At 44.2% G+C, this 18,864-nt stretch overlaps 1 protein-coding gene across 1 annotated transcript in view; it reads left to right on the top strand.

Annotated features, from left to right (window-relative positions):
* The first annotated feature begins 1,193 nt into the window (after positions 1-1,193).
* SEMA5B (semaphorin 5B) overlaps positions 1,194-18,864 on the top strand; it is a 750,739-nt gene continuing 733,068 nt past the window's right edge. Inside the window, exon 1 of the mRNA XM_063934055.1 lies at positions 1,194-1,466. The gene's annotated coding sequence lies outside the window, so the exon portion shown is untranslated. The remainder of the gene's footprint in view (positions 1,467-18,864) is intronic.

Here is an 18,864-nt window from a genome sequence, read left to right as displayed (position 1 = left end):
CCAGAGGTCCCGGGGGCCAGCCTCACCTACACAATGTTGCTTGCCAGCGCAATGCTTCAGTCCCGGGCTCCTCCTTCCCCCATCGCAGCACAGCCATCAGTGGGACTCCCGGCCTCCATCTACATAGTGCAGTCTCCTCCCCACCATGGTGCTACCTCCTTTTCGTCCCCATAGTACTGCCTCCTCCTCCCTGGTGGCTCCGCCCCCAGGGGCGCCAAAATGAGGTTCTATCTTGCCCCCCCCCCCAACCTATAAATGTTCTGACACCCCTGCATAGCATAGAGCAGTGTTTTTCAACCACTGTGCCGTGGCATACTAGGGTGCCCTGAGCAGTCTCCAGGTGTGCCGCCATAGAAGCAGAGCCAGGTCCGTGAGTGTTTTGCCGCTACTCAGACCCTAGAACGATCAATACTGGTGGGTTTAGTGGTTGCAGAGCCAGTTCTAATGTTGGGCTCGGGCAGTGTTGGGCTCTTCTGGCTTTCTCAGATGTGGCTCAGGCGTTACCTATGGAAAAGCTGCAACATGACATCCTAGGACACGCAACTGCACCATGCATCACCATTATATTTGAGTGTGCCTTGGCAATATTTAAATCTTGTTTAGTGTGCCGCAAGTTGTAAAAGGTTGAAAATCTCTGGCATAGAGTATGTTAGACTGTGTACAGCATACTCATCACAAATACAGAATTTGCACTGCAGAGCAGTTAAGCCTCAAGATTGCAGAGCATTCATATAATAACAGCATATGTAGGATTTAGCATACAACGCACCTACTGTAAGTTAGAAACTATTCAGCATTTGGATGACAGAGCATTCAAAGTGTATAACATTCATGCTGCAGAACATTTCGCAAAAGTACTACCAAATATCCACGTTGCAGAACATTTAATTTCTGCAAAAAAGACATCAGAATTCTAAAGTTGCACATAACCTAGAATTTATACTGCAGTGCTGAGCATTCACGTTGCAGAACATTCAGCAGAGGAATTTCATCACATAAAGAACTGCACTTGCACTTCAGAACACTCATGTCTAAGGGTATTCAGTATTCACACTATATAGCATTTAGAATTCAGACAGCAGAACACCAAGGTTGCAGAACATTGAGACTACAGAGCTGCAGACAGATCCCGGGATCCCCCAGACTGCAGCTCACCCGCACCGTGCCACCGGGTTGCACTTTCCTCGAAACCCGAAGACCGCACCCTGCACACGCTGTACAGCGCCCCCAGCAGAACATTCCCCGGCCAGCCAGAGCCGCTGGCTGCCCCTATTAGAAGCCCCCGGCTCTAGCACTACCCCGTGCTGCATATATTATGTGACATCACCGATTGGAGCCGCCTCCTCCGCCAGTCAGTACAGCGAGAGCTCCATGCTGAGCGGACTCTGCTCCCTACGCTCCCTGTGGACTTGTCGGGACCCCCCCCCAGACTGATGCCTTGTGCAGCCCCCCGGCCCAGGCGCACAGTAAGTAACATGGGGGCGTCTTTGTGTATGTGTACCGAGAGTTGCATTATATATAGTATGTATTTGTGTGACTGTGTGTGTCTGATGCATCCTCACCAGCTTATTGCAGAACTCACCACACACCTATCTTCTTTAAGTCAGACTGGACCAAACAGTATTTGTCCGATTTTATGTGATGGAGCACGCACATTGCTGGTCCGACCGGTATTTATAATCCGACAAATATTGTTCTGCTGTCACCTAAGACCAGACCAGTACTGTTTCTCTTACTAACTACACAGTTCTGTACTGTAGAGCAACACCTAAGACCGTACTGTACTGTAACATATCAACACCTAAGACCTTACAAGTACTGTACTGTAGATCAACACCTAAGACCTTACAAGTACTGTGTGCCCATCACCTAAGATCGTACCAGAGCAGTGCTGTATCCCCTCAACAGAGTACTGTGTTCCCATCACCCAAGACCGATCAGCACTGTGCCCCCATCACCCAAGACCGGACCAGCACTGTGTCCTCTTTATCCAAGACTGGACAAACACTGTGCCCCATCAACGAAGACCAGCTAATTATTATGGCCCCATCCCCCAAGACCAGACCATTACTGTGCCCGCATCGCCTAAATAGTGGACCTGTACAGTGCCCTCATCGCTTAATACTGAACCAATACTTTGCCCCATCATCTAATACTGGACCAGTATTGTGCTTCATCACCTAATACTGAAGCAGTACTGTGTCCCATCATGTAATACTGGATGAGTACTGTGCCCTATAACCTAATACTGGACCTGTACCCATGTTATTTAAGACTGAACCAATACTGTGCCATATCACCTAATAGTGGACCAGTATTGTGCCCTATTGCCTAATAGTGAAGTGCCCCATCACCGAAGAGTGGACCAGATCTGTGCCCCCGTCACCTATTGCTGGACCAGTATTGTACCCCGTTACCTAAGTCCTGACCAGTACAGTGCCCCATCGCCTAAGACTGAACAAGTACTGTGCTTCTATTGCCTATAGCCGGCGCAGTGCTGTGCCCTGTCGCTACTTTATCATTAATGTTTCCAGTCTCGTGCACCTATAGCTCATGTACCCTTTAGAATGCCAACCCCTCTGTGGTCACTCATGCCACATCTAGCCTGCTTATCTCAATGCCATCCCACCCATTCATATGTATCATCCTCACTTCACTACCTATGGCCCACTGCACTCCCCTCGCAACCTGTATAGGAAACCCACCATCCTATATTACTTTTGAAGTGCATGGAATCCTTCAGCAGCTGCATTGTGCAATGTTTTTGGTCACAAAGAGCAATGCAGGGTTATGGCTTTCACCACTGTTTGTTTAACAATTGCTATCAAGCAAGGTTCATCCTCCAGTACTGTGACCATAAGACATTCAGTTTATTGCAGTGCATTTATGGGATACATTACTAGTGTTAATCTCCTATAAACATTGATTTTTATTTTTTTATAATATATATGCCAGGACCCGAATAAAGGGTTAATGAATGACTAGAGTGATGTTTGTATGTTCTGTGAGGTGGATAAGGCTACGTTTTGATGTTACTTTATAAATATCAATAAATTCAGAAACATTTGTTAACTGGTTAGAATCTGTGCAAGCTTTGGTGACCCCTGGAAATCACCCCTGTAGGTGTTCGTATTCACTCGGTCATGGTATCTTTTAGAGTTTGTTAGGATCTCGGTAGGTCCTTTTGAAGTGTGATCAGAATCAATGTTGTAGGTAGGTGTTCAGGTAGTATTTGATTACTGACTGGGTTATGGGGAAAGTGCTTGTTATGGTTTGTAGTCGGATTGATAGGTGCCTGTGACACAACTGATGGTCAGGTAGGTGCCTCTGTGGTAATCGATCATGGGTGAGTTTTTTTAATTTGTGTGTCCGTGGAGATGTATGTTATGGTAGATAGTTACCACAGTTTTTATAAGGCAGCCAGAATAGTCTGCAGGTTCCTGCAGAATATTTGATAGTTGAAGGGTAGGTAGGTATCTCTGGAGTGATTACTATGTAGGTAGGTTGATGGAATGGAGGAGTCAGGCAGTGAGTTTAATGATTTTTTTTCACATGGTAATTGATGTCTTTTGGTTGGGGGTTTGCGTGATTAACCTTCACATCACGTCTCTCTGAACATCAAAAAAGGAAAAATGGTTAAGAGACTGGACAAAAAAGCAACAGACCCTTTCTGCGCCTCGTGTGAACCTCTCTTCCCATCTGGAACACAAATAAATTCAACGAAACCTGAATGTACGTTATAGAAAAGTTTGTTTTTTCTTCTTTTAATTTGTTGAAAATATTAGAAAATTTATTGCAGTTTATAGTGTATGTGCATATTTCAAATGGGGCTGTAAGGGATTAATATAATTGTTGTAAAGAGCTTACTATCAGTTTAACGGTGTATTTAGGCCAAGGTCACTCAGTCCCTTTCTGGGTAACCCACTTCAGAGACAGCTTTGTGCCAGTTCTTAGCTGGCGGTGTTTTTGTGCGCGCTCTCCGATCTGTGGAACAGTCAATAAAATAAATTTGTTGTCACACACAATAATACAGAATTGGGCTCAGTGTCAGGGCCGTTTGTCTGTCAGTATCAGCTGAACTATTAATCCTGCAAGACGGCATCGGGAGAGTTTGGTCAGCAGCCTGTGCTTTGGTATTGATGGGGTTAATTGGCTCACTGACGCCAAGATAATATGAGGGACCCTGTGATCTTTGCTTCTGCTTACACCCTAAACAAATATGGATCTTTAATTTTCAGGGCACTCTGCCAACTATGTGAACCCTTACTGAGTGCCAGGGGGCAAATGGAAGAGTGTTTATTAACCCTTCCTTGTTAGACTGCCAGAGGACAGTGTTGATCAAATATTGGTTTGATTATTATTGACGATTCTTTACTTGGGTCCAAATGAATCAGATTGGTGGGATGGAAACAAATGCTGTGCAATAACCTAATTTGTTGGTTTGTTGGATTAAATACATCAGAAATGACTAATTCTAACGAGGCTTCACACAGCAGACTTTGTATTTGGGGAATTCACTATTTGAATGTACATACGAAAGATTGTCAGTTCTGCTGTCCAGGGTTTACAGCAGACATGATAATCACATAGGGAAAAACAGGGGGGATTACAGGTGCCCCGTATCTAACTTTGGGCCATTAAATGGAAAATCGTGATTAATAGCATTACATGACAATTTCCATTATTGTGCAGCCAATGGGGGCACTTTGAATTGTACAGTTTTCTAGCATGGAATGTGATACAGATAGATAGATAGATAGATAGATAGATAGATAGATAGATGTGTATATATAGATATATATAATTTCTAGGTTATATATGTTCATATAATTAATCATATGGCGAAATGCAAAACTGAAATCTGTGTCAGAATCCTGTAATCCTGAAGTGGAGTTCACATTTCCTGCGATATGCTACTGCCACTAAGTCCTGGTGAATGACTGGGATTTGGCAGAGATGTAATGAAACAAATCTCAGATTGCCCTTTGTTATTTCTGTGTTGGTACACTGGCCGTAATTACATCTTTGTTTGTCAGCAGAATTTGCAATACACTATTTATGTTGAAATGCATGGTAAAAAGCGCAGGTGCTTAGTTACTAAACTGTGTTTAGGTGCGGTATTTGCGCTCAGCCACAGAAACAAACCAGAGACTTGAATTGTCGAACTTGCACCAAACAGATAAACAATATTTGCTTATTCAGTGCAAATGTTGCACCTAAACGCAATTAGGTATGTTTAATTATGTATTTCAAACTGTATTAAGTCCATGTTGTTAAAAATTGCTGCACTAACAAAATGGGAAGTTGTTACATCTTCAAGCAAAACATGTATAGAAACTTCAGGTATTTATGAATTTTGTGAGAATGATATGAATGTAAGTTTATAATTACATTGATGTGCATCAAGCACATTGAAATAGAATGAACAGCACTATAAAAACTGAAGTCAGACGCACATAAACATGCAGAAACCTTTAACTAGTGCTGGCAATGTACCTTTAATACTGAGAAATGCCAATATTACCAATGCATTCATAGCCATACAGACAGAAGTGATCATATTACTGAATGAAAAAGTTGGTTTTCAGGTTACTAGTTCTGCCAAGTTGGGTCTTCCTCTAGATATGAATAATTACAGAAGTTAGCAAGCTCCTTCTCTTAGTTCTGGTCATGGTTGCATATTTTTTTTTTTTTACAAGTGCCTGAAATGTATGTACAAATGAGCCAGGAAAACCAACCCTACAATGTGATAAATTCAGTGTTTACCGTATAGCAGCGAGCAGCGAGTGGGTTATATCAGAGCTTCCTATTTTCTGATGGTCTTTGTGTGTGTGAGCAGCCAGGCTTGGTGTATTAGGTGGAAATGATGTGTGAACATTGCTTGTGTATTGCATTAGGCTGGGAATGAAGCTGCCCCTCATCCTAGGTATGCCATTCCTTTGTTTCTGCCATCAAGAGCTGGTTTTTGGCTATTGACAGCAGTGGCCCTGGCTGACCTCTGTCACACCCCAGGGGTAGGGGGATGCTATTAACCCTCTGTAGACAATTTCCAGCTAGGGAGGCGGCATTGAGGTGGTCCCAGCATTTCGTCTATGTGCTATACTGACAGAACAAAGGACTCCTTGTGCCCACCTGGGATAGTGGATTTGTAATCCAGCACTGCCGCCAGCATGTTTATTTTAGTGCTGCCTTTGGACACGTGTGCTTTCCCTGCACGTAAAGAGTGAAGTAACATCCCTGGGCTCACTTGCAGCATAGTAGTGCACTGGAGATCTAATCAGAATTCATTTATTCCCAGGATGGGAGTTATTAACATCACAACGTCTCTCGGTCCTGTGCGGCTATAACACTGGAAGAATTGGCTTTGTTTGATTATTTTATTGTTGCTTTGTTGCGAACTGCTGTAACAACAGGGGGCAGCACCAGTCGGTGGTACACAGGGGTGCTGCGTATCAAACATTGCTGTGCATAGGATGTTACTGTGTTTGTATATACAGTATGTATGTGTGATGTTCCTGACAAAAGTGGGCCTCCGATCCAGTGGCGTAAGTTCGTCCCAGTTGCCCGGAGGCAAGATAAATATTGGTGCCCCCCTATTTTCTATATCAAGATAAGTGTGTATGTGTGTGTGTGTGTGTGTGTGTGTGTGTGTGTGTGTGTGTGTAACAGCAGACAATTTACTGATGGAGCTATAGGCGAAAACAGCTTCATCAGTAAGGTGTCTGCTTCCAGTGTAATAGGTTGTGGTTTCTAATCCTGGCTGTGACACTAGTAAAATGTGTATAATAGAGAGGGTGTGACATGTAAAGTGCAGGGACCAGTGAGGAAGTCGGCCACTGAAAATATAGCGGCAGCTATCAATTAACTTAATTCACTGGTGTCACAGAATGGGAGGAGAGGAGCCCCCTTCAGAGCAGGAGCCCGGCGGCAGATGACTCCGTTGCCTCCCAGAGTTCTGCCTCTGCTCCGATCCATTGCCTCTGGCATTAGAGCTATTATAATATTGACAGGAGTCATGATTGTGTCTAGATAGAATATTTGTGCAAAATATAATGTATGTATCTATCTGGAATTATTCCAATAATACTAATACTAAACATACAGTATATTGTTGTAGAGCTGCACTGTGGGGATTGCTGGTGCTACATACATTAATAATGATATATATGTATTGCTAGTTGCATATCCTTATAGTTGAAACTATACAGTATAACAATTGTGAATATTTTGTAGTTTATGATGGTGCTTATAATATATTTCTACTGTCGGATTTATAGTTGAATATACACACTGTAAGTGTTTATTATTAGTTATTATCATTACAAGTTGCCGTACACACTATTACAGCAAATAATAGGTACCATAAACACAACAATAAAACTAAAGACAGTGAAGAGCTCTGTGTAGTACAGTGTAGGATAGAGACACATATATCTGTGTTACAGATACAATGATACGTACACATAAAGTGAAAAGTAATGTAACAATGCACATTTGTTTCCAATAGAAGAAATGACATGGATCTATGTAACCTTTGTCTAACAAGATTACTCTTAAGAGATGGAAAAGGTTGGTGTCTCAGTTTCCTCAGTATTATGATTTGATAGATTAATGATATTAGCACAATTAGTGCTGGATGAGAAAGTCGTTCTGAGAAAATATTGATTCCTGGACAGTTTCTCCTGTAATAAACATACCTTATAGGGTAGGGTATGTATAAAGGGGATATGCAGGCCTATCTAGAACCCATGCATTCATATCATTCTACTAAGGTGTTTTTCTTGTAGGACAGAAGCATACTACAAATACTTTTTTCTCTGCAAAGGATCAGATATCTAGAATCAGTCAGATTGTACAATTCTTTTGGTTTCACATGTGCCACATTTTGCCACTTCAATGCTGCTAAGAGAATTAAGTATTTTTCTATCATTAAATTGAAGTAATGATTGGCACAGATCAGCAGATAGGTTACACATTTTTAGTTGTTTTTTTTCTTTATATTTCCTGTCTTAATAATAATAATAATAATAATAAATACAGATACATAATAATTATTAATAATAAAACATGATGTAGACTGGAGTAGATGGAGTGTTATGCTGCATTCCACTATTAGTATCATTTTAATGTTATTATAAATTTGCAAGGAGATATAAGTAGTTTTTTTTGGCTTCTAATTAGGGATTTCTAAAAAACATTGATACAAAACGTTACTTACTACTTACTATTTACTTCAATTCTCTATGCCAGTGTAAAATCAGACAGTGCCACCTATTGGCCAAATTGTCACACAGATTTATTTAAAAGTACAAATGATTCAAACTAAAATTTGATATTGCTATCAAAGGCTAATTATTCTGAAGTGTAATTTAATGCAGAAAATAATCAAATTATACTTATTAAATGTCCACCATGCTGTCTCACACTTCTCAGCATCAGATGGCTATGTAATTGTACTCTGACAGAGTAGACAGGGAGGGACTGACAGCCTGGCAACATTAGGTGGATTAGTGGGTAGTGACAGTGAATTAACAGTAGCCTGCATTGGGATCAAATCATGATGCTGCCCTAAAGAAGTTGGAGAAGCTTCTTCTATCTGTAAAGGAGGAGTGGGGTGAAATACTTTTTAGCAAAGCTGCAGTAGAAAAGCATATTTAACTTCATGGTTCATACCTGAAAATGTCATATTCAGGGTTTACTCCTTTAAAACAGTAGTTTATTTTACTGGGCAAGAATCATTTTACAAATGAGACGGTCTCATCTTGCCAGTGTCGTGTCACTTTAAAATGTCTCATTTATGTGCCACTTGTTCTGTAGTTTTTATTTGTAGAATACATTTCTGCTTGTGAGTTTCTTATGTACATCTTGTGAAGCCAGGTCTACCTGACCTTGCAAAGCTTCAAACGGGTACTGAAAACTCACCTGTTCATTAAAGTTTAAGGGGCAGACTAGATGGGCCAAGTGGTTCTTATCTGCAGTCAAATTCTATGTTTCTATGTTAAAGTGTACCCTTCCGCATAACCTAGTCTTGAGGCCGCTCTCCCAACCCCCTGCCTCATGCCTTGGCTATCTCTGCCTCGCTTACTACCTGCCACCAGGCCACCTTCCGCTTGCTTGTGCCTATTGTCACCTGTCTGTCTCCCCCTAGATTGTAAGCTCCTTGGAGCAGGACCCTCTTCTCTCCTGGTCTCACAGCCCTCCTCTCTTGCACTTCAGTTACAGCTCTCTCCTACTCAGTGACTGTCTATACCTGCATCTCCTCTCGCTCGTGACCGTTCATCTCTTCCAACGTCCGCCCGCCCCTAGTAGTATGCCGATTACTCCTTTGCTTCCTGACACCTCAGCTGTATTGTGTACTGAGAACTGTGGTGCTAATTGTTACCTGTGCTCTGTTTTAGTTTTTCTGTTCCTGTAATGTTAAGCTCTGTGTACCGTGTATTGTTCTAATGTGTGTCGTATGTTCGGCGCTGCAAAACACTTGTGGCACGTTATAAATAAAATATAATAATAATAATAATAATAATAATAATAATAATAATGTATGAGGCTCCCACAGGCCCTGTCTGTCTCATATGCTCTATACTTTATAGAAATTGAGGGATAGTGCAACTTTTGGATTTCATAGGGAATTGTGGACCATGCAAAATTATTATTATTATTATTATTATTATTATCCTTTATTTATATGGCGCCACAAGGGTTCCGCAGCTCCCAATAATTAGTGATGAGCACCGGAAATTTTTCGGGTTTTGTGTTTTGGTTTTGGGTTCGGTTCCGCAGCCGTGTTTTGGGTTCGAACGCGTTTTTGCAAAACCTCACCGAATTTTTTTTGTCGGATTCGGGTGTGTTTTGGATTCGGGTGTTTTTTTCAAAAAACCCTAAAAAACAGCTTAAATCATAGAATTTGGGGGTAATTTTGATCCCAAAGTATTATTAACCTCAATAACCATAATTTCCACTCATTTTCAGTCTATTCTGAACACCTCACACCTCACAATATTATTTTTAGTCCTAAAATTTGCACCGAGGTCGCTGGATGGCTAAGCTAAGCGACCCAAGTGGCCGACACAAACACCTGGCCCATCTAGGAGTGGCACTGCAGTGTCACGCAGGATGGCCCTTCCAAAAAACACTCCCCAAACAGCACATGACGCAAAGAAAAAGAGAGGCGCAATGAGGTAGCTGTGTGAGTAAGCTAAGCGACCCTAGTGGCCGACACAAACACCTGGCCCATCTAGGAGTGGCACTGCAGTGTCACGCAGGATGGCCCTTCCAAAAAACACCCCCCAAACAGCACATGACGCAAAGAAAAATGAAAGAAAAAAGAGGTGCAAGATGGAATTGTCCTTCGGCCCTCCCACCCACCCTTATGTTGTATAAACAGGACATGCACACTTTAACCAACCCATCATTTCAGTGACAGGGTCTGCCACACGACTGTGACTGAAATGACGGGTTGGTTTGGACCCCCACCAAAAAAGAAGCAATTCATCTCTCCTTGCACAAACTGGCTCTACAGAGGCAAGATGTCCACCTCATCATCATCCTCCGATATATCACCATGTACATCCCCCTCCTCACAGATTATCAATTCGTCCCCACTGGAATCCACCATCTCAGCTCCCTGTGTACTTTGTGGAGGCAATTGCTGCTGGTCAATGTCTCCACGGAGGAATTGATTATAATTCATTTTAATGAACATCATCTTCTCCACATTTTCTGGATGTAACCTCGTACGCCGATTGCTGACAAGGTGAGCGGCGGCACTAAACACTCTATCGAAGTACACACTTGTGGGAGGGCAACTTAGGTAGAATAAAGCCAGTTTGTGCAAGGGCCTCCAAATTGCCTCTTTTTCCTGCCAGTATAAGTACGGACTGTCTGACGTGCCTACTTGGATGCGGTCACTCATATAATCCTCCACCATTCTTTCAATGGGGAGAGAATCATATGCAGTGACAGTAGACGACATGTCCGTAATCGTTGGCAGGTCCTTCAGTCCGGACCAGATGTCAGCATCAGCAGTCGCTCCAGACTGCCCTGCATCACCGCCAGCGGGTGGGCTCGGAATTCTGAGCCTTTTCCTCGCACCCCCAGTTGCGGGAGAATGTGAAGGAGGAGATGTTGACAGGTCGCGTTCCGCTTGACTTGACAATTTTGTCACCAGCAGTTCTTTGAACCCCAGCAGACTTGTGTCTGCCGGAAAGAGAGATCCAAGGTAGGTTTTAAATCTAGGATCGAGCACGGTGGCCAAAATGTAGTGCTCTGATTTCAACAGATTGACCACCCGTGAATCCTTGTTAAGCGAATTAAGGGCTCCATCCACAAGTCCCACATGCCTAGCGGAATCGCTCTGTGTTAGCTCCTCCTTCAATGTCTCCAGCTTCTTCTGCAAAAGCCTGATGAGGGGAATGACCTGACTCAGGCTGGCAGTGTCTGAACTGACTTCACGTGTGGCAAGTTCAAAAGGTTGCAGAACCTTGCACAACGTTGAAATCATTCTCCACTGCGCTTGAGACAGGTGCATTCCACCTCCTATATCGTGCTCAGTTGTATAGGCTTGAATGGCCTTTTGCTGCTCCTCCAACCTCTGAAGCATATAGAGGGTTGAATTCCACCTCGTTACCACTTCTTGCTTCAGATGATGGCAGGGCAGGTTCAGGCGTTTTTGGTGGTGCTCCAGTCTTCTGTACGTGGTGCCTGTATGCCGAAAGTGTCCCGCAATTCTTCTGGCCACCGACAGCATCTCTTGCACGCCCCTGTCGTTTTTTAAATAATTCTGCACCACCAAATTCAAGGTATGTGCAAAACATGGGACGTGCTGGAATTTGCCCAGATTTACTGCACACACAATATTGCTGGCGTTGTCCGATGCCACAAATCCACAGGAGAGTCCAATTGGGGTAAGCCATTCTGCGATGATCTTCCTCAGTTGCCGTAAGAGGTTTTTAGCTGTGTGCGTATTCTGGAAAGCGGTGATACAAAGCATAGCCTGCCTAGGAAAGAGTTGGTGTTTGCGAGATGCTGCTACTGGTGCCGCCGCTGCTGTTCTTGCGGCGGGAGTCCATACATCTACCCAGTGGGCTGTCACAGTCATATAGTCCTGAGTCTGCCCTGCTCCACTTGTCCACATGTCCGTGGACATTGGGTACAACTGCATTTTTTAGGACACTGGTGAGTCTTTTTCTGAGGTCTGTGTACATTTTCGGTATCGCCTGCCTAGAGAAATGGAACCTAGATGGTATTTGGTACCGGGGACACAGTACCTCCAACAAGTCTCTAGTTGCCTCTGCAGTAATGATGGATACCGGAACCACGTTTCTCACCGCCCAGGATGCCAAGGCCTCAGTTATCCGCTTTGCAGCAGGATGACTGCTATGATATTTCATCTTCCTCGCAAAGGACTGTTGGACAGTCAATTGCTTGGTGGAAGTAGTAAAAGTGGTCTTACGAGTACGACTTCCCCTCTGGGATGACCATCGACTCCCAGCAGCAACAACAGCAGCGCCAGCAGCAGTAGGCGTTACACACAAGGATGCATCGGAGGAATCCCAGGCAGGAGAGGACTCGTCAGAATTGCCAGTGACATGGCCTGCAGGACTATTGGCATTCCTGGGGAAGGAGGAAATTGACACTGAGGGAGTTGGTGGGGTGGTTTGCGTGAGCTTGGTTACAAGAGGAAGGGATTTACTGGTCAGTGGACTGCTTCCGCTGTCGCCCAAAGTTTTTGAACTTGTCACTGACTTATGATGAATGCGCTGCAGGTGACGTATAAGGGAGGATGTTCCGAGGTGGTTAACGTCCTTACCCCTACTTATTACAGCTTGACAAAGGCAACACACGGCTTGACAAATGTTGTCCGCATTTCTGTTGAAATACTTCCACACCGAAGAGCTGATTTTTTTGGTATTTTCACCAGGCATGTCAATGGCCCTATTCCTCCCACGGACAACAGGTGTCTCCCCGGGTGCCTGACTTAAACAAACCACCTCACCATCAGAATCCTCCTGGTCAATTTCCTCCCCAGCGCCAGCAACACCCATATCCTCCTCATCCTGGTGTACTTCAACACTGACATCTTCAATCTGACTATCAGGAACTGGACTGCGGGTGCTCCTTCCAGCACTTGCAGGGGGCGTGCAAATGGTGGAAGGCGCATGCTCTTCACGTCCAGTGTTGGGAAGGTCAGGCATCGCAAACGACACAATTGGACTCTCCTTGTGGATTTGTGATTTCGAAGAACGCACAGTTCTTTGCTGTGCTTTTGCCAGCTTGAGTCTTTTCATTTTTCTAGCGAGAGGCTGAGTGCTTCCATCCTCATGTGAAGCTGAACCACTAGCCATGAACATAGGCCAGGGCCTCAGCCGTTCCTTGCCACTCCGTGTGGTAAATGGTATATTGGCAAGTTTACGCTTCTCCGACGACAATTTTATTTTAGATTTTTGAGTCCTTTTTTTACTGATATTTGGTGTTTTGGATTTTACATGCTCTGTACTATGACATTGGGCATCGGCCTTGGCAGACGACGTTGCTGGCATTTCATCGTCTCGGCCATGACTAGTGGCAGCAGCTTCAGCACGAGGTGGAAGTCGATCTTGATCTTTCCCTATTTTTGGAACCTCAACATTTTTGTTCTCCATATTTTAATAGGCACAACTAAAAGGCACCTCAGGTAAACAATGGAGATGGATGGATACTAGTATACTTATGGATTGACGAGCGACTGCCGACACAGAGGTAGCTACAGCCGTGGACTACCGTACTGCGTCTGCTGCTAATATAGACTGGATGATAATGATATAAAAAATATATATATATATCACTACTGCAGCCGGACAGGTATATATTATATAATGACGGACCTGCTGGACACTGTCAGCTCAGCACTGCAGACTCCTAAAGTAAGCTACTAGTATCAAGAAGATAGAAAAAATAAAAAAACACCACGGGTAGGTGGTATACAATTATGGATGGACGAGCGACTGCCGACACAGAGGTAGCTACAGCCGTGGACTACCGTACTGCGTCTGCTGCTAATATAGACTGGATGATAATGATATAAAAAATATATATATATATATCACTACTGCAGCCGGACAGGTATATATTATATAATGACGGACCTGCTGGACACTGTCAGCTCAGCACTGCAGACTCCTAAAGTAAGCTACTAGTAGTATCAAGAAGATAGAAAGAAAAAAAAAAACACCACGGGTAGGTGGTATACAATTATGGATGGACGAGCGACTGCCGACACAGAGGTAGCTACAGCCGTGGACTACCGTACTGCGTCTGCTGCAGTGCTAATATAGACTGGATGATAATGATATAAAATATATATATATATATCACTACTGCAGCCGGACAGGTATATATTATATAATGACGGACCTGCTGGACACTGTCAGCAGAATGCGTTTATAGAATAAAAACACCACACGACGAGTGTTTAACTTTTTCAGGCAGACAATCACAATATACTGGTGGTCAGTGGTCACTGGTCAGTCACACTGGCACTGGCAGTGGCACTCTGGCAGCAAAAGTGTGCACTGTTAAAATATGTACTCCTGCTATAACTGCTCCCCAGTCTCCCCCACAATTAAGCTGTGTGAGCAGTGAGCACTCAGCACAGTCAGATATACAGTATTACATAGATGATGCAGCACACTGAGGGCACACTGAGGCTGAGCACAGATATGGTATGTGACTGTGTCACACTGTGTATCGTTTTTTTTCAGGCAGAGAACGGATTAATTAAACTGGTGGTCACTGGTCACACTATCAGCAAGTAGTCCTAATATGCTCCCCAAAATTAGTAAATCAAGTGTCTCTACTCTCTACTACTCTCTAGTCTACTCTAAACGGAGAGGACGCCAGCCACGTCCTCTCCCTATCAATCTCAATGCACGTGTGAAAATGGCGGCGACGCGCGGCTCCTTATATAGAATCCGAGTCTCGCGATAGAATACGAGCCTCGCGAGAATCCGACAGCGGGATGATGACGTTCGGGCGCGCTCGGGTTAGCCGAGCAAGGCGGGAAGATCCGAGTCTGCCTCGGACCCGTGTAAAAAGCGTGAAGTTCGGGGGGGTTCGGTTTCCGAGAAACCGAACCCGCTCATCACTACCAATAATGTCTGTGTAATTCATTCCGCTGGCAGATCACACTCTCCTGTTGATTGCCTGTGTTCTCTTTATGTGTATAATTATAACTAAGGGGGTAATTCAGATTTGATCGCTGTTGAGCATTTTTGCGCAGCGTGCGATCAGGTCCAAACCGCATGCATATGCACCGCAGTGCGCAGGTCCATAGGACAGCTCCAACGGGCATCGCTGGTCAGCGGCGGGATGGTGCAAAGGATCCTTTCACATGGGCGTACGCAAGGTGATTGACAAGAAGAGGCCATTTATCGTTTACAGGGAGTTTCAGGAAAAACGCAGGCGTGTCCAAGCGTTTTGTGGGAGGGTGTCTGACGTCAGCTCCGGCCTCGATCAGCAAGATTCAATCGCACTGGAAGAGTAAGTCCTGGGCTGCGCAGAGACTGCACACACTGATTTTTAGCAGCTCTGCTAACACATAGGATCGCACACTTACACAGTGAAAATACACCCTTCACCTGTAGGCGGCGACTATCTGATCGCAGGACAGCAAAAAATATAGCCGACCGATCAGATCTAAATTCCCCCTAAGTATTTTTTGTTCTCAAAGATCATTAATCTGTGCAGGACACTGTATAGCTCTGTTCTGTATCATCCAGGGCATCCCTCACCCTTTAGCCCTACAGTGCTTTATATGGTCATAGAACTCCTCCATAACTTGTAATATCCTTATAATTTACAGCAGGGGCACATTACCCGATATACAGTATTTTCCATGTGCAGGGACTTCCATTTATAATGTCATTGATTTGTGTATGACATGCAGTATATTTTGTGTACAGGGTTGTATCTGAAACCATGACCCCTTGCTGGATTGTGGCCATGCGGACCAATAGGAAGTTTTCCATCTGCTCATGCTCAAACTCAACGCTGTTTTTAATTGGATTAGCGGATAGCGGTGTGGTGAGTGGATTAATTCATAGCCATGGGGATCAGTGAGTTCACTCCACCCAACCCTCTGCTGCTGCTGCCCTCCGAAATCAGGACCAGGTTTATATATCCTGTATGCATCACAAATACCTTTCCACGGGTTCACTACGGCTGGCCGGCGGTCGGGCTCCCGGCGACCAGCATCCCGGCGCCGGGAGCCCGACCGCCGGCTTACCGACAGCTTGGCGAGCGCAAATGAGCCCCTTGCGGGCTCGCTGCGCTCGCCACGCTACGGGCACGGTGGCGCGCTACGCGCGCCACACTATTTTATTCTCCCTCTATGGGGGTCGTGGACCCCCACGAGGGAAAATAAGTGTCGGTATGCCGGCTGTCGGTATGCCGGCTGTCGGGCTCCCGGCGCCGGTATACTGAGCGCCGGGAGCCCGACCGCCGGCAAACAGAAGACCACCCCTTTCCACAACCTGACACTATACACCCATGCACACAGGATGTGTTCTATCTCTGTGTTCCACATGTAGTTTTATATAGACTTGTACAACACATTGTACTGTCAATGTCTCTGAAATACACTACATGTTTTGTGCTGTAGTTTGCAGCAGAGTTGTATGCTATATGGAGTACAGTAGTATATAGGCCCTGATGCAGAGTTGAACATATGATTTGCTGAGCATGTTGTGTGGGTTTTCACACAGAGTTTGCTAGAGAACCCTATATATGTAGTTTTAACAGCCAACGGCAATAACTTTAAAACCACTGGCGGGTTACAAAGCCACTCCCCCTCCAGTAGTCACCCCTCTCCAGTACTGAGGGAACTCTTAATGTATTGGCGGTGTTTATATGATATATAGTTGTATAGTACATAGCATTTACATGTTATATAGTTAGATTAGACAGATAAAGAGGTAAGAAGCCCCTGCTTGTAAGTAGGGAGGTCAATCCCGGGCCTTTTTTTCAATCCTGGGTATTGGGATTGAAAAATGATCAATCCTGGGATACCCGGGATTGGGTTGAAGATTTTAAAATTAAAATCTTCAGTGCCCCCCCTTCCCGGACCTGCCCAGCCCACACAACTACTCACCATCCACTGGGAGTGCGGGTGGGTTTAATTGCTACAGGCGGTTGGCGGCAAGGTGTGTTCCGGGCAGAGCGGGTGGCTGACGTCAAACTTTGCAGTTTGACCTCTGACTTCACGTCCCGCTGCACAATGCACACAGCTGGGGACAGAGGGAGCTGGGCAGCATCTGAGCCTCCTGAAGATGCTTAATGCTGCCTGTCATTGAAAAAACAAGGGGGCTTTCTAATCCTGAAAATCCCTGTGATTGGAAGCTCCAGTCCCGGGATTGAATCCCGGTCAATTTTAGGCCTAAATCCCAGGATCCCGACAATCCCAACCCCGGGATTGGCCACCTTACTTGCAAGTGTACAATCTATTGTTAGTAATTGTATACTATATAGTATTTATAACAAATAGTATTTTATGATATGTAACGCAGTTTTAATATGATACAGTTTCTAGGTTTTTGAGTTTTCTCCTTTCCCCCCACAAATTGGTGAGACCGTATGGTGCACAGTTCAAAGTGGGACCATAAGACTCTTCCTAATTTAGAAATCTTTTCTCTGCCTCATCATTTGTTTTTTCCTTGGAATAAAATGACTGTAGTTAGACTCTTAGGCTTCTACTTAACAGCTGTACATGTCTTTTAAACTACATCTGTAATCTGTGTGGGAAACAGTATACTAGTACATGCCTGATTTCCACTCAAGGATTATATACTTTGTTATTCCATATTTTTTTACTTCTAATACACCCATAAAGCCACCTAGAAGAACAATTTTGCACCATGATAAAAACATGTTGCCTCACATGGGGTAAGTAGATTTAGAGTTTGGAAGTACTCTTAATTATAGTGTTAATAGCTGCCCAGTGTACTGTACATGTAAAATTAGGATGTATTTCCCCCGCATCCAATACATTATATTTTTATGTGCATCCCTTTTATTGCAATATTGCTTATTCAGGTGCCAATTTGCACCTTGTAGCTGAATTTGCTCCGAACTCTAAATGAGGCCCTTTGATTACGTGGGCTCTTTGTCTGCGAGTTACCTCATTGTAAAACTAATTATAGTGCTCAGTTGCTCTCCGAACCCTCTGTACTGCTGTCTTCTCTGCATGTTATTATGATGTATTTATGTGTAATGTGTACATTTGGAAACTATTCTATATCTGTGTAATGTACCTATGGATTTGCTGTGCTGCCCCCTGTTTATGGCACCACAGAGCTTATATAAATAAAATATAACACTTGCTCTTGCTTTTTGTCCCCTTTCTTTGTTGGAATTTCCTGCCTTGTGTCAGCAGTTTATGCATATGGGGAGATTGCACTGGCGCTCTATAGTATAAAGGCTGCTTTCACTGTTGTCTGGTGATAAGTACTTGTTTATTTTAGAAGTGAGCCCACCATGTGGAAACAGAGGAGACACTTGATTTCAGTGAATAGCTGTAGATTTCCTAGGACTTAAGCTGGGTATACACCTATACAATTGTCGGCCTGTTCTCCCGATATCGTGTGAACGGCCAATAATTATATATGTGTGTATGTAGTTCCGACGCAGGATCGTTAGCCAATAAACAGCTTATAACGCTCTTGCAGTGGTCGGGACCAGGAGGTCGTATTTTATGTGTTGCACAGCCGACCTCCTAATCCCCATAGAGGAGCCTCGCTGCTGCCAGCGCCTCACAGTGGGTTACAGGGGGTCATAGCTGGATACATACCTCTTGGATGATTGGGAGCGTTTAACCTGATCAGCCAGGAGTCA

The sequence above is a fragment of the Pseudophryne corroboree genome, chromosome 7, assembly GCF_028390025.1.
Source record: "Pseudophryne corroboree isolate aPseCor3 chromosome 7, aPseCor3.hap2, whole genome shotgun sequence".
Lineage (NCBI taxonomy): Eukaryota > Metazoa > Chordata > Amphibia > Anura > Myobatrachidae > Pseudophryne > Pseudophryne corroboree.
The sequence above is the reverse complement of the archived record's forward strand: the minus strand, read 5'-3'. Positions and strand labels throughout refer to the sequence as shown.